This window comes from Aphelocoma coerulescens, chromosome 4 (assembly GCF_041296385.1).
Source record: "Aphelocoma coerulescens isolate FSJ_1873_10779 chromosome 4, UR_Acoe_1.0, whole genome shotgun sequence".
NCBI lineage: Eukaryota > Metazoa > Chordata > Aves > Passeriformes > Corvidae > Aphelocoma > Aphelocoma coerulescens.
The window spans coordinates 50,193,088-50,214,875 of NC_091017.1; the positions used below are offsets into that span (position 1 = coordinate 50,193,088).

At 33.9% G+C, this 21,788-nt stretch overlaps 1 protein-coding gene across 16 annotated transcripts in view; it reads left to right on the forward strand.

The window, feature by feature from the left end:
• The window catches only part of SGCZ (sarcoglycan zeta), a 346,473-nt gene that overhangs the window by 89,832 nt on the left and 234,853 nt on the right, over positions 1-21,788 (forward strand). For 5 of the 16 annotated variants that reach the window (XM_069014009.1, XM_069014010.1, XM_069014011.1 and 2 more), the window contains 2 exons: positions 8,175-8,206; positions 8,779-8,883. The exons of 8 other annotated variants lie outside the window; for them this stretch is intronic. The gene's annotated coding sequence lies outside the window, so the exon portion shown is untranslated. Of the gene's footprint in view, positions 1-6,668; positions 6,746-7,510; positions 7,561-8,174; positions 8,207-8,778; positions 8,884-21,788 lie in introns of those variants that run through there. 3 more of the 16 variants (XM_069014017.1, XM_069014018.1, XM_069014014.1) reach the window with 2 other exon arrangements.

Sequence of the window (21,788 nt, forward strand, 5' to 3'; positions counted from 1 at the left end):
GAAAGAAAGTTGCATTGAAAGTACTCTCACCTCCAAACTGTAGAGTTTGTTGGAGTTTTCTTTTTTGGTTGGTTTTGGTTTTGTTTGTGTTCTTTTGGTTTTTCTCCTGGATCAGGCTTATTGTAGAGGCTAAAGGATTAAATTTTAATTCCTGGCTGGAGTCTAGGAACAAAAATAGAGACAGAACATCATGGGAAGAAAGACCTAAAGAAGCAATCTTCAAATGTGATGTATTGTCTTCTCACTTACAATCATTTAAATATTAACAATTAAATTTCATTAAAAAGCTGAGTATGAAAGCATGAGTAAATCCTTAGTTGAATTGAAAGGTATATTCTCCTACTCCGTCAGAAGGCTGAAATGGATGGATTATTTTTGCAGAATTTCTGCTTTAAAAATCACTTTTTGTTTTAATCAGCACTTCTCCCTGACAAGCTATTCACTGTGACCAGTGTCAGCTGAGAGCTTGGCACTTTTTACTTTCTCTCCTATCGTGCCAAGCTGTCCAAACAACTATGATCTGTAGATGTAAGACTTACACTGTTTGTAAGTTTCCATTTTAAAACCTAACCAGTAAACTGTGAATACTCCCACAAAAGTTCTTAAAACTGAGAACTGAAATACTCACTCAGAAATGCACTGTGTTGAATCAGGAGTAGTAGGATTCCTCAGAATAAGAATGGAAGAAAAAAAATTGCACATAATTTGTAAGATAGCCTCTGAAAAATACTGTTAATCTATCCTGCTTAGCAGAAAATTGATTAAAATTCCATAATATGTGATCTTACCTGTTTCTGTAAATTGCTCTTGTAAAATATCTTCTATTTGCTTCCTATGAAGGCATGTTTCATGGACTTGCATCAGGCAGAGGCACCCTGCCTGTCTATCCAAACATCACAATATTCTACTCAAACCTCTTTCACAACATGCAGTGATCTATTGTTCGTTTTATGGCTTTCAGCTCCTGGGAGGAGTAGGTTAGAGTTCATCACAGAGGGATGTTCTGTGAAAGTGGTAACATTGATTTAGATAATTGCAATTTATTGCTTTTAAGGCTACTGTTCAGACTTTTATGCACTTTGCTAGATCAGAAACAACTAGTGACAAAAGCTGTAACTTTTCCTCTGATTGCAGTGCACGAGAGCTGTTCCTCTTCAGTTTTTGTAGAGAAGTCTTGTCATCTTCCAGATATGCTTTGCTAGGACAGTAGGTAAAACTTGAAAGGATTCATTACACAGGGTAGAATCTTGTTATCTTTATTATAGTTCTGTTTAAATGATGCATGGTAATTAAAGAGAAGGAATGATAAATTAATAAGACTAGATATCATTTGCAAAAAAATATTATATGGAAATGGGACTTCCTGTTCAACAAAACATGGAAATTGTTGTTTGAACATGTCTGTGAGCTTGTTTCAATCCTAAACAGTATTCTCCAGAAGCAGATATCAATGGACTATTTCAGCATTCCTCTGTAAATCACATGTACAAACATGGAGCCAGAAAGTTTGAGCAGGGCTGAAAATTAGCTGAATCTACATCTTATTCTTTTCAACATGTACAGTAAAAAACGACAGAGATTTATCTTCCTCAACTACTTCATTAAAATTTTGTTTCATTGACTTGAAAATATAATTTAGCAAATATTTTCTTGGCTAGGAAATCCCAAAAAATAATGAATTTACTTACTCAGAAATGGTAATCATATCTTCACACTATATAAGTAAAAATGGAACCTGTTTCATGTGTGACTTTAAGAAATGTTGCTATGCTTAAGTGGATAAAATAGATAAAGGTGTTGGTTTCTATGTTATTACACAGGAATTGTAAGAACATAGTGTAAACTGGATTTTTTGTGTAAGAGTAGAATCAATTTTAAGGATTTTGTATTTGATCTAAAAATAAGCTGTCATGAATAGAAAATTGTACCTGCTTTATCATGTGTGAGAATTGGAATCCAGCTACTTCATTATTTCTATTACAAGATTTTCTTTCAATTTTGACGCTCTGTGGTCTCCTCTTTCTTCAGGGAATGCATATTAAATATTTTTCTACAAGATTTACCTAAATAACAGATTTCATTCAGTGGTTAATAAATTAACTAATTGTCTTTTGTTTTTATAGAATTCTGTGTGCTTTTGGTAAAACAAATGATCTTGTAGGAATAATTTAGTCAATATAGTAAAGGCTTTAGATCTTTTAAAAGAAAGCACACCACTGAGGAGAGGGTCTATAAATCTAATATGGCAGAATCCTAAATCTTTACATTGCCTTGTAATTTTTATTTCTCATGCATCTCTGGGCAAAAGAAAGACAATCCTTTTGGAACCTTAATAATGGAAACAAAAAGTGATTGTGCATATGTATGATACTCAAAAAAATTTATAACTTCTAAATACATTCTTCGGACAAATGTTTTACCTATATACTCCCTGTCTAATATTCCTACAGTAGGATCATGTATTCAGATAGATTATTATATCATTCTACACATAACTAATTATCATGCATGGACTTATTTTTTGTGCTTGACAATCCCTAGAGTATCTGTGCTGAGGCTGTGTTTTCTAGCCAGCCTCTCATGGCACTTTGGCCCTTATTTACTATTGTGAATAAAGAGATATTTTAAGCTATATTTATTTGCACACAGTATTGTATGAACTGCAAGGGAATTTTCCCCAAACTTTACTGGGATTGCCTACCACTTGTTTGCAGTTTGCAACTGCCAGTACACATGTAGGCTATTTATTTTCCTGTCAAGATGTATATTTCTCTTCTCTCTCCACCTTCTTTCCCCCTTCTCCCGACATACTTGATCCCAGCGTTTTGGAACCAAGATTTGAGTGGTAATAGTAAATTGTCACAGTTAAAAAAAAATATCGTTTTGGCTAGAACTTAAAAAAAAATTAATTGAAATTTGAAGAGGAAAACCTCTGAAAATAATTGGGATTGCATAAAATAACGTTTGGTGTTTGGGTAATTGTACCATTAATCTGAATCTTACATTTGTGAGTGAATATTTGTGGATTTGTATATATTCAAAATATTACACTGTATGAACATGAAAGATGAGTTGATATGGTATTAGTAATACAGGATAAAGAGGTTTTAGAGAGATGTCAAGCCGACTATTAAGGAAGATTAACTGTTATGATTAAATGTGACATCCAAATATATATTTAGATGAAGTCATTATTAAGACAGTCAAATCACCTTAATTCTAATCTTTTTTTAGTACTATTCACTAGCACCATAATCACAGTTGTGAGATTGCAGTATTTCTGCAGGTTATATTAAAACAATTTCAAAAAGTGTCTTTGTTTCATTATATGCTTCTTACCTATTTTGGCAGATATTTCTGGTGTGATATTTTATTAATTTTCTGTATCCACTGTAGAGATGTTTTTGAAGCTTACAGCCTTCTTTTGCTCAAACTCCTGCTGTTTCTAAAGCCTTTTTAAAAATATATATATGACAGGGTGGTAATCTGCTTTATAAGAATTATATTTTTTTATTAATTAACTTGTCCATGATAGAGAATTCATTTTAAGTTATAACTGTCTATACTAAATATTTATTTTAGAAGCATAATCTTTTAAAGTATTATTGAAAGCTATATTTTTTTGTATATACAGGTTGTACTCTAATGCATGTTATGGTTAATAATTTATAAAAAATCACTTAGAATTGAAAACAGATTGTAGATTTTTATAAAAACAATTTACTCAAAAGTTATTTTATAGAAAATATAAATATTTTGGTTAATCTAAAAGTTTTAACAAGTTCATTCAGAAAGCAAGGTCATATTTTGGAGACATCAGAATTTAAATCTATTCCTAAATGCTTAGTTGACCCATCTCTAGATTATTTCTTAGTTAAGTTATAAGAAAATAATATAGGAAAAAGTAAAGGATGCTGTCAACTGGCTGCAGGTTTGTAGAAGATATTGCAGAGGATTACTGAATTTTTCATCTGTGAGAATTCAAGGCTTGGATCTGAGTCCTTAAATATTTGTGAATAAAGCATGGGCCAGTTTGTAATTAGTATTAATTCCAGCTGTGAGGATTGAAAAGCAGAACGATAATATTAGTCAGCAATTGTAAGAAAATGAGAAGCAGTATTAATATAAGTTTTGCCTACTGTCTGCATATAAATTATTTTGGAGTTCTCGCAATAAATATAATCCCAGATAGTAGAGAATCAGTGCTAAAAGTTAAGCAAAATAGGTGGTGCTGAAATGTCTTGTTATGGAAGATATTTTTCTAGATAAATGGTATTAGTGAAATAAAGTAATAAAATCTTTTTAACCATTCTGATAACAAAATAATATGTTTAAGGATTTAAGAGTTAGGAAATATTAGAAATAATTCTAGTTATATATAACTTATATCACATCTTTTCTCCTTGCATTTATGTTTAATATGTTATTCTGTAAGTATGTAGTATTTCCATGGAAACCTGTTTGGTTTTTTATTTTTTTGAAACTCTCAAATTATGGGATGTGCAAAGTTCAGAGAGTAAGTGCTAATTATGTTTTTTTTCTTTTGATTACTCTGTACATGATTGATTCCTCATTTATTTGTACGTATTGTGTTGTGCTCTAAATATAGAATTTTTATTTTTTCTTACCTTTCTTTAATAACAATTATCTTTATGGTTCCCAAAAGATTCACAATCCTAAATTTATTTTTTAGCATCATGAAAGGGGAAATTCCCATTTCCATCCTTACTGTCATAGTAAGTGAGAGTATGAGTGGTGGATTTTAAGTCTAAAGTATCGGCTAAAGATAAATATTCGTTCAGGAACAGCGAATATTTACAAACAGTTATCAGCATGTAATTTCAGTATGTTCAAGCACAGCTCCCTTAACTTTAGTTCCAGGTAGAGCATTTCCCCACATTAGATCCCTCAGTCTAATTCAAATTCTCTTGTTTTGTTTGTGGAAAGATACCAGTATTAGTGTCTGACATCCCAAAAGTTTTGCTTGAACATTCACTAAAGTATTTTGGTTTGTTTCTTCTGCTGAAATGCAGAAGTAAAAGAAAGTATAGAAACAAAAAATTCAATACTTGCTGCAGTACAGAAAGGGTTATAAACTGACTCTGTGGTAACTAAAGTAACCAATTCTTCCAAGAAACTGAATTTATCAGTTTTCAGCATGTGGTTTTATGTGTGTATGTTTTACATGTTAATTTGAAAAATTCCATTTTAAAAGTAGGCTAATGAAGAGACTTGAGCTTTTTCAGTGCTTGATATAGGTGACATGACATACACATATCAGTCATAGATGAGTCATCCGACTTGAAAGAAAATAACACGACACTTGGAAAGAAACAGTCACAGAACTACTTAATATTCCTTGATCTTTGTTTTGAAGTTTTGCTTTGATGTATATTCAGGCCTGTGAGAAATGTTGCCACTAATGCTTGTACCAGCTTTTCCTGCAATTTGCATCGCGAATTGAATCATAGACTTACTCGGAGTGGGAGGGAGGTCCTCTTGTCCAACCCCTTGCTCACAGAAGGTCCAGTTATATCTGACTCTGTAGGTCCTAGCCCCCATCGAATTTCAAATGTTTATAAGGACTCTAATTCTCCATTATTTGACTGTTCTTCTGGCAATTTTTTTCTCCTTGTACCTAGTCAGATTTTCCTGTCTTGTATTTTATATCTATAGTCTGTTGACTTTGCTCTGTGAACATCTGAAAACTAGTGAGCTTGACACTTACTTGAATTCAACAAAGGGAAACAGGAAATTGTAGAATCATAGAATCCTTTAGGATAGACGGCTAAGGTCGAAGGCTCCAACTGTCCACCATTAATCATGTCTCTCAGTGCCATATATGCATGCTTCATCTGAACTGCTTCACATATCTACTACAGATGAACTCTACCTCTTCTTTAATAACTTGACTGTCTTTCTTTTACTGTAAGGTTATCTTAGAGTAGTTTACACATACATGTTGATGAAATAGGTCGTTTCATCAGTTAAAGAGATCTCTTGCTCCAAGGAAGATATCAAGCATTAATAAGAGAAGCTAAAACTCTATGGTGAAAGTGTTTTTATTGAGAAAACCATATCAGTTTAACAAGACTGGCTCATCATTATCATCACATGAGTAACAGATAAAAGATAGTAACAGATAAAAGATGAGTAACAGATAAAACTTAGGTCAAAAATAACAGTTCAGAGGGATAGAACACCTCTCCTGTGAGAGTACTGAGAGTACTGAGCTTTTCAGTACTAAAGAGTTCTTATAAGAAAAATGGAGACTCTGTAGAGGTAAGACCAGGGATAATGGTCTTGAACTACAAGAGTGTTGATTTAGGTTGAACTTAAGGAAGATATTTTTTACAATAATGGTATTGAGGCACTGGAACAGGTTGTCCAGAGAAATTGGGGGTGTCCTATCCCTGGAAGTGTTCAAAGTTCAAAGTGAGTGGGACTTTGATCAATGTGGTCCAGTGAAGAATATCCCAGTCTGTGGCAGGGCTTGGTGGACTAGATGATTGTTAAAAGTCCCTTCCAGCCCAAACCATTCTATAATTTTTTTTTGTTGTTGTTGCACTTTTCAGTGTTCTTTCTATTGAAGACACCTGGTAATGCTAAAAGCCTCTTGTTTTGATTGAAAGCTGGAATCCCTCTTTTTGGCACAGGGTATAAAACACCACTTGAGTATTACTCTATTCAGAAGAGAATCTTAAGATCTGCATTTATTTACTATCATCAAAGGAAAGATATGGAGGTAAAAAAAAGTAAAATTCTTATGAAATTTCATGTTATTTCTAACCCATTGAAAAAATTGGAAACCATTCTAAAGGGTATGGCCTGTCTGTTACTTTTATATAATACAAATATGTACATTTTTTATGTTTATAATTGAAATCTTAAGCTAATTATTGACATAGTCAGTCACTGGAATAGATCAATGAGAAGACAGTTTTCATTCACTGTACTCTTCCTGTGGGGTTTTGTTTCAGTTTTAAAAAGTGGTGTGTGAATGGAGAGACTATTTTCTGCTTTGTTTTGACCAGAGTATTAGCTGGTCCCTGGATTTTTTTTTTTTTTTCTTTCTTTGGGCATGCCCTGTACATTTTCTCTAAAGTGACTGTTTCTGAGGTTGAAAAAATTACCTGTATTAGTCATAAAAGACCTCCCTGGTGGTAAGAAAATGAGGAAAGATTAAGCACAACCTTGACTGCATTGCTCATCACTTCATCCTTCTGCTTAATAAAACACACACAGAATAGAAAAGCAAAGATCCCATAATAATTTAGAAGTAGAGCACTGGTTGAATTCTTTGCCAAATATGCCAAACCTTTAGCTTTTATATAATTCCCTGTGATTGATATTAGATCCTTTTTGCCAGCTGGAATGAAATCTGGCATACAAAAAGTGGTGGTTTGACATTAATGCAGCTTCAGAGAAATTAGATTTTCTGTAGAGTTTTAGTAGCACTGAAGATAAGTACAAAGGGTTATAAACAGTGTAATGATCTTTGAATCTGCAGCTTCATCCTATCCTGTATCCCAGAAGGCTAATATAATTTCACAGGAAAAGGTACCAAGATACATCACTTATCTTTCTCCTCCATGCATATGCTATCAACTCTGATGTAATACATTAACATTATAATGAAAAGAATTTGTCAGTCAGGAAGTAGATAGAAGCAGATTTTGGAGGCAGAAAGGAAGGAAGAGAAGGGGAAATACAATCACGTTGATGCAGAGATTTTTACAAATTCTGACATGTATTTAATTTATTAAAATCTCTGCTTTGAAGTATAAATAAAAAGCACATATTCTGTCATTGATGTTATCATATTGATTTTGTTAGCCTTTTATTTGTGCATTACTATTGTGAACACTTTTCTGTAAAGTAATTGTGGAATTTGAAGTTAATCAAGGCATTTCAATACACATGTAAAAGGAAAAAATCTCAATGGTTTTAAAAGCTGTGAATAGATTACAGCACTGGTATGAATTAATTGAAATGTTAATTTTCACTATGACAGAAATAAGTTCAAAGTCACAGCAGCTCTTCTCATCCTCTTTATTCTACCATGTTTACTTTCTTTACTGGCCATGTTTAGGTTATTTAAGGGAATCTGTAGAGGTTCTAACTAGCTAAATATTATAATTAACAAAATTTTTCTCATTATTTTGTATTTTCAGGTAACATGCATTTGGAACAGGAATGAATACAGGTCAGGCAAAACAATCTTTAATATCCCATATAGGCAGTTTTTATGTAATTGAAAGTTTAATATCAATGTGCCTATTTTCTCAATACAATACCTAAATAATACCTATTTTCTCAACAATGTATCTGATCCAGAATCTGTTTCTTTGGTTTCACAGTTACTGGCTGTTTTTCATATTCAGCGTCCCTTTCACTGTCTAGTCACTTTGACTTCTAATTTTTTTGCTTTAATGGCCAACAAAAGAAAACCCCTTATTTTTTGTCCCTAATGGTAGAAATCAGAGCATGAAATCTTACTACTCTTTTTTTCTTGTGATTGTTTATAGATTTCTGTTTTAAATTTTGTTCTGTATTATGTGAAATTCCAGTGAGCACTGGCTGCACAAAACCTAGAAAGTACTCCTTGTTCTGAACTTGCAAACATCATAAAACTGTTAAGGGTGTTTTTGCCATAAATTCTGACTTAAGTCCATGATTTCTTAGGACCTATCAGAAAGAGGTAAATTCTAGGATATTTGCTTGAATTTGGGCTGTGCGAGTTCTGCCCATCCATATAAAAATTTGTTCTCTCTACAGAACTAATTTTGAGAAAGTGCCAAGAATCTGTATCTTCTCAGTGACCAGTAGAAATATTCAGTAAAAGAAGTCTCTAAAATTGAGAAACAGTTTTCTTGGAAGAAGGTAATTGAATGATTTCCTTCTGCTTGTTAGGTAGATTTTTAGTTCCATTTTAATGTGAAGGTACAGAAAGAATATAAATCAGTTTGGTTTATGAATTTAAAAAGGAACGATTAAATTTGATTTTGCATAATGGAAACAGGAGCATTTGTATCACACTTTGGTACTAGCCACTTTGATAGCCCCTGTGTATGCCAGTTATTTTCTTGGTGGTAAAATGGAAGTTCTGCCGTAATTATTTTTCTTTCATTTATGGAATTACATATACTGAAGTATAATTTAACTGTGATAAATTATTGTTATTGTTATCTCAGAGACTCTTTGGAACCTAAAGAAACACCAGATTCCTATGTCAGTATTTAAAATAAACTAGAAACTTTAAGTCTGCTTCCTTTGATGTATGTAAAATACGGTCAGTGCTTATTGACTGTGACATTTTAAGTCAGATTTTGTTTTCAGAATAAGAAATATTTATAATCCATGATTTGTAGGATTTGAGGTCAATGAGAATCTGCAATGATTTCAGTTGTCTTTGGGTCAGGCTCCCTAGATCCTGGAAATCATTACTTAGAATCTACACCAGATATATTTCTGAGTAGTTGAAAGCAATATCTGTACCTAGATAACAAACTTTGCATAAACATAAAGCTTTAACTTTGAAATTTTACAGTTAAGATGATTAATGAATTGCAAAAATGCCTTCAGGGAAAAGGTGTCCTATATTAGTGGAGAGAGAGTCAGACAAGACGTCTGTTTAGCTTAAAGCACTACCTGTCTCGAAAGGCAAGACTGTTACTTTTCAAGTACTATTCTACATGTCAAAACCATTGAAGTCTACTAACTAACTGTAGCCAAGTGAGGCTGTCAACTGATTTTGAAATTATATTTTAAGTAAAATTACATCTAATTGTGTGCTGTGAAACTGCAGCTTTTTGAAGCAATAATAGATCCTTATTTCTGAAAATTAATCATAGGGATCTTTTTCATCAGTCCATGAACATGATGCTTTTAAGTTTCTCTGATTCATTTTCATACACGTACAGTCCTATAAATAATAGAAAACATGTAACAAAAATAATCCTCTACAGAAATTGCTTTCCACTTACCATATTTTTGTTGTGTTTCTAGATTGTTTCTGCATGTATTTACTTATTCTTGTAATTACACAAATAACTTTTTGTTATTTAGAAATTATTTGGATTAAAATATTTGTTTAGCACTTATTACAAAATTACTGAGGCCAATTGCATTGCTCTGAGTTCTAGTGGATTGCTTGGAAATGTGCCAATATGAATAAATATCCTTTAAGTAAAATTTATGGAAGTTAATGAGATGAACTACCCTTCTTTAATGCCCTGGCCTGAATTCCTTAATGTCTTTCACAAGCCTCAGTTTCAAGACAATGAATTTTAGAAATGTTACAGTTATTTCAATTAATAAAACATAGTATTAATCCTGAGAGAACAGTTTTGCCTTAGGTACACTTCTGAAATACCAACTAGTCATATGTAGCTTAAATATTTTGGGAAGCAGAACATTCTGTTAGCTGTGGAAGCTGTCTAAATGTTTAGTTCATGAACTGGTAGATTTTAATTTATTTATTGTTTGAAAATACATGTTTCACTTCTAATTCATATCCTAATAAATGTATCTGCAAATAATCCCAGTTTTAAAATAAAGATACTCATTACACAAGCCATATATTAGATATTTTGCTTAAAAAAAGTTTGCTCCTAACAAGTATTTTCATGTTTGGTGGTTTTGAAAGCATTTAAACATTTTTTTCTACTCACACCAAAGATTATTTTTGTACTGTTTGTTAGACAGATTATACCTTTAATTTGGTAAGTGCAAAACATTTAGGAACACATTTGTAGGTATTATTATCAGAAGAGCTGTTGTGCAAGACTGTACTACCTGATTTTGTGTGTACACTACAAAGATAAACTATTTTTAATCTATTAGTGACTGAGTGAATTTTTCAGCAACAACAATTTCAAGGCTGACCATGTAAATGACTTGAATTAATATTGTAATTCAAAGACACAATGGTCATAATTTTCATGCAAACAATTAAAGTTGTCTAGACAATATTTCTTTTACAAGATTGTTTAGTACTTTATCATAATCATACAATCATTAAGATTTGAAAAGGCCTGTAAGATCATCACGTCTGACTGTCAACCTAGCACCACCACCACGTTCACCACTTAACCATGTCCTCAAGTACTATATCCATGTGGTTATTTAACACTACCAGGGATGGTCACTCTACTGCTTCCCAGGGCAGTCTGTTCCAATGCTTTTAAACACTTCCCAAATGTTTGTTTCCCCTAATATCTAATCTAAATCTCCCCTGGAAGAACCTGAGGCTATTTACTGTCATCCTGCCACTTGTTACCTGGGAGAAGAGACTGACACCCTCTCACTCCAACCTCCTTTTAGGTAGAGAGAGATAAAGTCCCTCCTGATCCTCCTTTTCTCCAGACTAAGAAACCCCAGCTGATAAACAAACCTCAGTTACTCCTCATAGTGTAAGGTGGAAGATTTGGTATCTATCTTACTGCTTTTTCGCTGGAGAGTGATGGTTTTCATTATGCAGGGATCATGTACAAGCACTCTTTTTAACTATGTGTTCTGTGAAGTTAAATTTTTCAATTTTTAATTTTAGCTACTTGGAACATTCTAAAGGTTGTGGGTTTATTAGTGGTAACATAACTTATTGATGGCTAGGAAAACTTCATTATCACTGTACAGAGCCTTTATTGGTGTTTCACAAATAAAAATGGTGACCTTAGTTATATTTGAGGGCTGGAAAGTAAACTTGTCTTTTTTACTTGGTTAGACTGATTCTTTGGGTACAACATAAACTGTGGCTCTCGAGCAAGACCTTCTATGTGAACTGTCATAATATTCCAAGAGGGAGTTGTTGGTCCTTTTTTCATTCTTGTAGTTGAAACCAAATACACAACTGCAAAAATACCAAAAAAAAATTATTTTCTTAGAACTTCAGCACTTAGGAATTACCATGTTTCCTTTAACTACCAGCTGTAATGTCACATATCTGCATATGAAAGCAATGAGTTAACACTGCTGCTTTGAAATGTTTCCTTCTGGGACTATGAAATCCCTAGGGCTATCTACAGGCTGTTAAACTACAGCATTACTCTGAAGATGTTTTGCATCATTTCGCAGAATATAAAATGTGTGTCTAGTCCATGTTCTCTAGAGTAGGTACCTCTCTGGTTTGACATATTATAGTCTTTTCTGTCACTGATGAATGACAGTTATAGAGGAACTCCTTTTCATAGAAGTTGTAAAATAAAATATCTGCCTTTAAATGTATAGAGAAAAAAATATCAAGGAAAGGGGGAGTAACGTGAAGTCATGTAACAAAGAGATGATTGCAAAAATGTGAGGATTTTTTTTTTCTGTTGATTTTCTTCTTCTAAAAGAAGGATGCTAACAAATGCTATAAGGATAAGGTTTACTCTAGACTGGATCTCTTTCCTTCTGAAAGAGCCCTTGAAACTACATTAATTAGGTGATCTATTGGTAATTGATTAATGGATACTGAGTACACTTGAATTCTGTTTGGGTTTAATTGTCCATTTCTTTGTTTAATTGTTTTTGTTTGGGGTTTTTTTTGGTGGTCAAAGGAGAATTGTGGAATTAGTGGCTATCACATTGCTTAAAATGTCAGCTGTTTTTAGTAATCCCTGAACATAAATAGTGAGTGGCCAAATCGCTGGGGTTTGAATGTTACAGTCCTTTTTTTCTCAGTTTGCTCAAGGGCTTTATTTGCTCTTTTAGGCTTTCACAGGCAAACTTAAAATCTGTTCTATTGCTTTGAAAGGACTGTCTTATAATTTAGAAATCTATTTTTGTGACTAAACCATTGAGGAACAAAAATATAGACTTCAGCTGAAGAAATGTAAGTGCATCTGGGGGTTTGTGAAGATGCTTTTTATTTCTCCTTTTCCATTTTATGTTTTTTTCAAGTTTGTTTGATTGCCATATTTATATCAAGATCACTAATCTTAGGATAATTTAATTAAGCATTTTTTTTTTAGTAGTGACTGGTATCCTGAGAGGATTAATAATTATGGATTAGATTTTGTATACTCTTTAAAAGTGCTACATTAAAAAAGGACCAGTGGGTATTTTGAACAAGCTGTCACTTAGATAGAACCACTGAGTAAGAAAATAAAACAAGTCAACTGAAGAAAAAAACCCATCATAATGTTTCTGAACATTATGAAAGGTTTGTTTGTTTTGCATGCATTTCTTGATAGATTTTTCCTCCTGCTACCTTAATCACGTGTGAACTGCTGAACCAATTTTGAAATAATCTTTGTATACAAGAGCGACTCTGATAAGAAAACAGTGGACTCAGTGGTGATTCTACAGAAAACTTACACAGCTATGGTGTAGAAATTGTTTTCACTGTGTATCAAAAAACCCAGAATAAAATTTCTTGGATCTGCTGACTTCTAACTCCTGTCCTTTAACTAATATCTTTCTTTGTCTTGAAACTACAAAAAGATAGTTCTTCTTTATCAGTGTTATGGTCCCTCTCAATCTTTTTAAACCTAGTCTGCTTGGGCTTTTCTTCTAATCAGTGAAAAACAGGTCCTTTATAGTGTTAAAGGTAAACATCTATTCAGAATCGCCTGCTATTTGTGATCCACCAGTGGATGCTAAAGATGGGGGTAAGCAACCACTGTGCCCCACTGCAACAGAACCCTCTTCAGCTTTTCCTGGTTTATTTTACACCTAAAAATATTATGTACTATTTCTGGCAAATTAAAGTAGTCCTTTTTTGTACTAAAAAATCATATATGACAAACATGATGGGGTGGATAAAATCTGTTGACAATGTCTGACTGCACAAAATAATGAAGTGAAATTTATGATAAGCAAAATAGTTTTCAAGACATTCAGCATAGGTGTACTGATCCTCCTCACTATGATCAGTGGTCTGAAATCTTTTGTCACAAAGATGACTGAGGAACCTGCCTATTTGTAATGTAACAAAGCAGTGACATGCTGAATATATTCAAACAGCCTTTCCAGAGCAGGAGGCTTTCTCATATGGGAGAAACTTCTGATGAGGATGCTAATCGGAAGATGGGTTTAGTAACGTGTAAAACAGTACCCAGAACAGTACTCCCAGAAAGGGAGTAGTCTTTCCAAGAAAGGAAAAAGTGAATTTAGGCTTACAGACATTTACCAAGAGTTGACTGTGCTAATCATTCAATGGACATTCTCAGCTGAGGTACAACACAAGTGGTCCTGAGTAGCAGTTGTGATAATGGTAAATGGTAAGAAAGTGATTGGATTGACAAATAAGATGAGCTATACCTACGCAGATAAGAAATATAATAACAGTGAACTTTTTTCCCAAACTGAAATCTGTTTTAAATTCTCTCTGGCTGAATGGTTAATAAGACATCAATAATGCAATATTTATGGACTGTTGTCCATAAAGATCTGAAATCCAGGAAGAGACTATAGACTCTCAGACAGCACTACATGTGCTGTTTTTGGAACATCTGAGAGGCAAAAGAATTGGGGATTGTAAGGACCGAGGTTAAGAAGAGTAAGATCTCTGAAATTAGAAAAGGAACAGGAAGAGAGAAAAAAGGATGAAGTTTTTATTATTGTCTCCCCTTTTTTAACACATTAAGCCTGAGTACTTAAGTGAACAAAACCCAAAAGAAATAAAGGTGCTAGGAACTTGAGAATGAAAGAAAAGACTTTATGTGCTTCTGTTTTGTTACTACAATAAATAGTAACTGCAGTCACAAAGAGATCTGTTACTTTTCTAGGAGCTCTAGAATCTTTTAAGAGTGAGTCCTGGTGGTGTCTTTTGATATAAGATGGAGTTTTTATTCTAAATGTGAAAAAGGCAAGTTTTCTTGCCTTGTTCTTCTGTCTTTTTGGAGGTGCTCACTTTATCAGAAATGCTGGTTGTCTTCTGATTGTATTGTCACTGCAAGCAAGGCTTTTAATTTATTTCTATGTTTCTTGTATATAATATCAGTACTGAACCTCTTAGAAGTACTGCAAAAACATCTGTTGGTTTAATTTTCCAGTCTCTCTAGGAGTTCAACTTAAATGATAATTTCTTGAGCCTATTATCCTCTTTTCTTTTCTCCAACAACTAATATTACAATCCTTTTTGTCTCAATATTTTTACTTAGTTTTGATCTTTTTGTTACCCATTTTAATATAAGAACAATGGATGATAAGAGAAAGTAAATATTGAACTTTCTTTTAGATCTTTATGTTAATTTGAGAGCTCACATGTAAAGAATGTTTTGAATGTATTCTGATACTGTAGTAGTCACAGGCAATAGAATAATTTCTGTACTTACACCCAGCACTCTTAGAGATTTCATTAGATCTAATTATAACTAATTTATTTATATTCCCATGAAAATAACTAGGCTAAAACCCATTTAATTGTACTTAGTTAATTACTTTTTGGTAAAAATAAGCAACTGAGGGCCTGCAAAGAAGAATACCAGAGACATCAGTGACTGAGACTTTCTAAAATCATTAGTTGAAATCTTAACCTGACTTGTCCACTTAGGAGTTAGTTCTTTTAGCATGTTTTGGAGCTGTATGTGTGCTATCTCCCCTCAGAAAACGAGCTGATATACCAGTCAAAGTTGTCTGTGTTTAACAAAGCTGTGCTGACGGTATTTCTGGGAAGAGATTTTACAAAGTTTTATTCATTATCAGCTTAGCAAAGTCAATGAAGCTGCTGAACTTGGAACATGCCAAAGTTATACGTACTACTGCTACAACAGCCATACCCATCAATATGACTTTTCTGGTAAAAATTGACAAAACATTTTTTCCCCACAACATTCTTTTGCTAGAGAACGATTAATAGGCCTATTGGTGTAACAGTTCTTGGTCATAGGGAGGTTTTGTGTCATAGTTGTTTAATGATACCCTCTGCTCACCACTCCTCCCACCCCCCCCAAAAAAAAAAAAAAATAAAAGAGAAATTGTAGTGACTTTTCATACAGTGAAAGATGCCTTTCTTGAGAGTTTTGGTGTATTACTTAAAAGGTCTTTCAGCCTTTCCATACCTAAAAGAATAGATAGCTATTTTCATGTAGTCTTTAGTTGCAACTATGTTGAAGAAAATTGCATTTAAGTTGTGTGGGGTTTTTTTGCTTTAATTTTTTTAAAGAAATTGCTAGAACTGTTCTTCCTATTTCTATATACTTGCCACATAAATGAGTCTAAGAAAAGGTTACTTACAGAATTTTTTGCAGACTTGGTCAGGAAAAATAGAACAAAAAGTATCTGTAGTCTACTGCACAGTTCTTCCTTGAAAAGCCTCTTTTCACAACAAAGTTCAAAACTCGTAAAAATCTGTTCAGAATTTTGGATATAGCAAGACTTTTTCAGCTGCACTTAACCAAAAGCAAGAGTAGCAGCCTACAAAATACTAATTGTATGAAAACCATCTTGGTGTTTCCTTTGTTCTAATGACCTGCAATTCTAATGACAAATACTTTTTGTAAAGTGTCTGGGCAGTATTCTGAAGGGCACACCTCTGTTTCTACTTTGTTTTTACAAAAATGAGGCTAAAATCCCGCTTGAAAATATTCCAAAGAAAGATGCAAATATGACCAAGATTTATAAAAGCCAAAAAAGAAAAGGGATGAAGTTCCCCACATTTCACACTCATGAGGATGCTTCATTTACTTCAGGTATGGAAAGTTGGCACCCCGTGTTTAAAGGAAATTGTTTGATGACATGGAAAATTCAAACTGGCAAATTTGGAGTTAAACTGCCTGATAATGCAGAAAAAAATTACAATAGAGCTTCTTTTGAGCAAAGATTGAATTGATGGTGAGAACTAGGACTGTAATTCATGCTGTGCATTGAAATTTAAGACCTATTTTATTAAGGATAGTACAGTTGTGCAGGTGAGAAAGGGAAGACAGGAATTGAATCTAAATTACTATGGTCAGATTCTATAGAATTCTGCCTGTCTTTCTCTGAATAGGCAATAGCATTTTCAGCTAATGAAATAGGAAAGCATGTTAGTTAATTAAGTTCACTTTACACTCTTTTAAAAGGAAATATGGAAATTTTCCTTTATCAGGATAGCAGTAGGACAAAATGATATTTTTTTAAAATGTCAAATATATCAGGAACCAGCTACTTTAAAAATGGATGCAATATTCAGCAGTAGATTATCAGACTGACTTCTCTATCTTTTTTTGCTTCATACTATCTGAAGGTAAGAAAGTAAACAGTGACTTATCTAGTTGTTCTGCTCTTTCGTTTCAAAAAAATAGATGTTTCCTTGGCATGTTTGATGGTAGTGTTCCCTAAAATACTTAAACAAAAGGTTAAAACTATACACTTGAATCTTGTGGATTTATATTCTCATCAGTTGTAATAATATGAAAGTTTCCGTAATAAATGTTGAGTTCCTTTTTTGTTTTTGTCTTCTCAATTTTTGTCATTGCGTGTTGACATGCATTCATTTGTATAAATTAGTGAGGGTCTTGAGCTGTTAGAAATGAATGGCCACAAAGCCAAGAGGTGTCTTGTCATCTTTACAAATGTGCTTTAAGCTTTTAAGGTCAAAGGGTGTGCTCTTCACTCTAATTTTAAAGATTACACACCATAAATTAAAGAAATAGATAGCATGCTTTCAGGACTTCCACAATTCCCTTTCCTTCTCCTCTTTATTAAGCTGATAAAGGTGTATGTGTTTCCTGCTGCTAAAGCTGTTGAGTTTGTCTGTATTATTGCACATGTGTGTGATTTTTGAATTTCTGATGAAAGGCCAGCAGTGGTCTGATCTCAGGACTATTTCTAGGAAGGTTTGGATCCTGCTTTAGCACAGAAGGAACCACATGAATCTTGGGTGAATGCTTTAGCCATGGATCTCCTATAATAAAATACTTCAGTCTTGTTTTGATTTTGCATATCACAGGATGATGTTCTTGAGGAGTGATTTAAAATACAGTTCCAGGACAGAGCAAGGGCTCTTCCAGCAGGTTATCAAGGAACAATGTTTAATATTTTTTATCAGTAAAGAAAACACTTCTTATCAGAAGAAAAACATGTTTTTTTTTAAAAAACTAAATAAAAGCATTTCAGTGTTAGGCATATGCCCATAATATAAGTGTTTGGGGACCTACCAGCATAAGATGTAGCCATCCTATGTGCTCTTTACATGGTCCTGTTAATTAATAAAGACTTTTGCATCCACTGCACTGTGCTCTTACGTATATTTTAAGAATGATAAGAAGGACTGATCTGTGGTACCCTGTACTATTCTGAATGTGTCCTCTAATGGCACAATTTCTGAGCACATTCCATAGTAATATCTCTGTGCCTAAGACAGCAGTTAAATTTATTAACCCACTAAGGCTGTTCTGTAGGACTATACCAGGCAAAGAGAGGCAGATAGCCTGAAGAGTTTCAGGTGTCATTGTAGAGATTCTGGGGAGAAAAGAAAGGGTAGTAAGATATCAACTCTTCTCTTAGATATAATAAATGCCTTGTATGTATAGAAGTCCTAAGAGCATCTGCTCTTTGGGTGGTTGAGGATTAGTTTTGGTTGGTTGGTTTAGTTTTTTCCTTTGTCAGATGTTAGCACTTCCACTAGTTCAGGTGTCATATTTTACCACTTGTAATGCTGTTCTCTCTGTAGTCTCTTTTCGCTGATATGAGATCTAAGAATAAAGCAACTGACACTTATGTGCTCTTCCAGCTTGTGTATCATAGACTGGTTGTAGATTTTTTGTGGGGGTGACAGACTTACTCTCTTCATGTTTCTTGCTTCTACTAGAGTTCTTCTTTGTGTTGTTTTCAGTTGCAGAGAAGCAAAACATCATTTTCATGAAGTAATAGCACTTTTCCAGGTTTCAGATTGTTTTTTTTCTGTTTCTGAAAGTCCCCAGCATCATCAGTGTCAGTTTTTAACATCACAGGCTTTTTTTTTCACTTTTATGTTGAAGAAAATATCAATAGGTGAAACCATGTGCTTCACTGATGCTGTTCCATAATATGAACTGCTAAATACATTTCTGAGCATTGCTCTGTCAAATTACATTTATTGTTCAACACAATTCTTTAATGTGAGTTCAACTATGGGTAACTGACTAGTTAAAACACTTGCAGTAACATGGATGCCTGTACACAATAATAAGTGAGTCTAGCTAATTTGTAATACTACTTCTTAGGGATATGTGATTACTATGGAGCAGCTAACCCTTGAAGGACCTCCTTTCCCACGTGGTCAGCATTTTTACATAGTTGCAATTTCATCCTTTACAGAAAATGTGTTGATCTTGGTATACAACTCATCTGTCACATGACTATTTTTGAAAGATTATGAGTCAACCATTACTCTGTTTTAGACAAAATTAACCTGAACTGTAGTGTGACTGAGACCACTTTTAGAAGAAACTTCTTCTATCTATTAAACTAAAGTTACAGTGACCAGAAAGATAGTTTGCAGCACCTAATTCCATGCCCTAATGGAATTCAGGTAGTCCTCACTGTTTCACATCATGGGGGTGGAGTTCAGAAAGAGCTGGACATGGGGACTTATGATGATAAAGACATAAAAATGTGACATTTTCTGCTAGATTGCCTTTCCAGTATCCACTGCATTTTGGGGCTGATAGGATATAAGGAAAGGATGATTTTAGGTTCTAGTTATCTCAGGATTGTTTATGCCATTTAGTTCAAATGTTTTCAGATCAAATAAGTCAGCAGCATAAATTTCAGACTGAGATTTTGTACTACTTTGAAAACAAACCAGTGGGAGGTACCAAGTCAGAATAACAATTTAATGGGGAAATTAAAGAAAAGGAAAAAAAAATAAAAGAAAACACTGGTTTAAACTGACAGAGTCAAGATACAACCTGACTCCCTGTTAATCAGGGTGGTGGTAGCAGTCCAGTAGAATGGTGGCTGCAGTCCTCCTGAAGTAGAAAGGGTCTGCTCTTCCTCAGAAGGTCCAATGGTGGCTACGTAGCTCCTGTCCTCTGGAAATCCAGTGGAAAGGTATCTGTGGTGTTCAGGATCTCAGATTATATCCAGGATGGAATGCTTGGTTCCTCCCTCTGGGTGGAGCATCTCACAATGGGATGATGAGTCATGAGGCAAGGCGTTGATGGGCTCATTAATAGAAGAGAGTCTGGAGGGAGTTATCTCTGAGTCATGGCATTGATGGGCCATTAACAGAAAGATAGTCCAGGGGGAGGAGGCAAGGAAACACTGCCCCACCTGATTTCAACAGCTCATGAGTATGGTAATAGAATACACTGCAACCCAGGACAGATTTAGACAAAGAAAAGATAGCTATTATGATGGTGCTTGTTTTGAGGTTGGTTTTTTTTTTAATTTGATTTCATTATGTTTTTAATTTGACCATTTAACAAATTTCCAGTAATCGTTAACTGTGTGGCTATTCTGACTTCTTTAGTGCTTCATTCAGTATTTTAAACAAGAGTTGGCATTGTTCAGCCTGGAGAAGAGAAGGTTCCAGGGAGACCTTGCAGCAGCCTTCCAGTACCTGCTGGCTACAAGGTTTTGTAATCTTTAAGAATTTTTTGTGAGGGTATGTAGTCATAGGACAGTGAGGAATGGCTTTAAACTGAAAGAAAGTGTGATTAGATTAGATAGTAGGAGTAAGTTCTTTGCTGCATGGGTGGTGAGGCACTGGAACAGGTTGCCCAGAGAAGCTGGGGATGCCACATACCTGGAAGTGTTCCAAGACCAGGTTGGATAGGGCAGCCTGGTCTAATGGGAGGAGTCCCTGCCTGTGGACAGGGATTATAACTAGATAATTTTTAAGATCCCTTCCAACACAAACCATTCCATGATTTTATGACTTCAGTAGAAGATTAATTATTCAAGAGCTTTATGGTCAAGTAGATTGTGACATTTGTTTCCTCATAGTCAGTGTCAAAAATTCTCTTAGTAGAGATTAAATAAATAAATTGGGATTTTGACATAATTTGAGAGAATCTTAAATTTCTGATTACTTTCAGGGAAGATTCAGACTTGACATTAGGAAGCTTTTCTTTATCAGGTGGTTGGGCAAATACTAGAACAGGCTTCCTAGAGAAGTGGTTGATACCTCAGTCCTGTCACTGTTATAAAAGCATTTGGAAAATGCCCTCAATAACATACTTAAACTTTTCATCATTGCTGAAGCAGCCAAGCAGTTGAACCAGATGATCATTAGAGGTCTGTTCCAACAGAAATATTCTGTTCTATTTATGCATTATTTGGGGGATTCTTACTTTCAGTTAGATTTTTAGATCTAGCCTTCTTTTTTTAAATATCAGCCACTCTCTTTTTCAGCTTTTTTACTCAAATATTCACCACAAGATATATTAATGAACCACTGTTGTTTATGGTAGCAGTGTCAAGAATAGAAGTATTGACATAGAACCACTGGTTTAGCCTTTTTTTTTTTTTTTTTTTTTTTTTTTACATTTTTTCCTTTTTTTCTTTTCCCATGAAGGGCTTTAAAGTCTTATGATTCTACTGAAGTAATTTATCCTATGTGCTTAGTCTTGTCATGATCCTTTTGATTCTATCCTTAGAGGTTTCTTTTTAATGCATTCTTATGGTATTATTCATTCTTGGTTGGTCTGCTTATTCTGAACAAAAACACCAGGACAGAACACCCAGCCTTGTAAAGAGTATTGCAAGGCATGAATTTATAGCAAGTGAAACAAAAGAAAAGAAAAGAAAGCACAGCCTTTAATTTATCACACATGATCCAGTAAGTGTGTCAAAGAAAAAGGAGGAGATTTTGTTCTCCTTTTTTTTCAAATAGACTCCTTGAGAGAACCCAGGGACTCAATCTGTTTGAATGAGGTTTTTTTATGGGGTAGCAA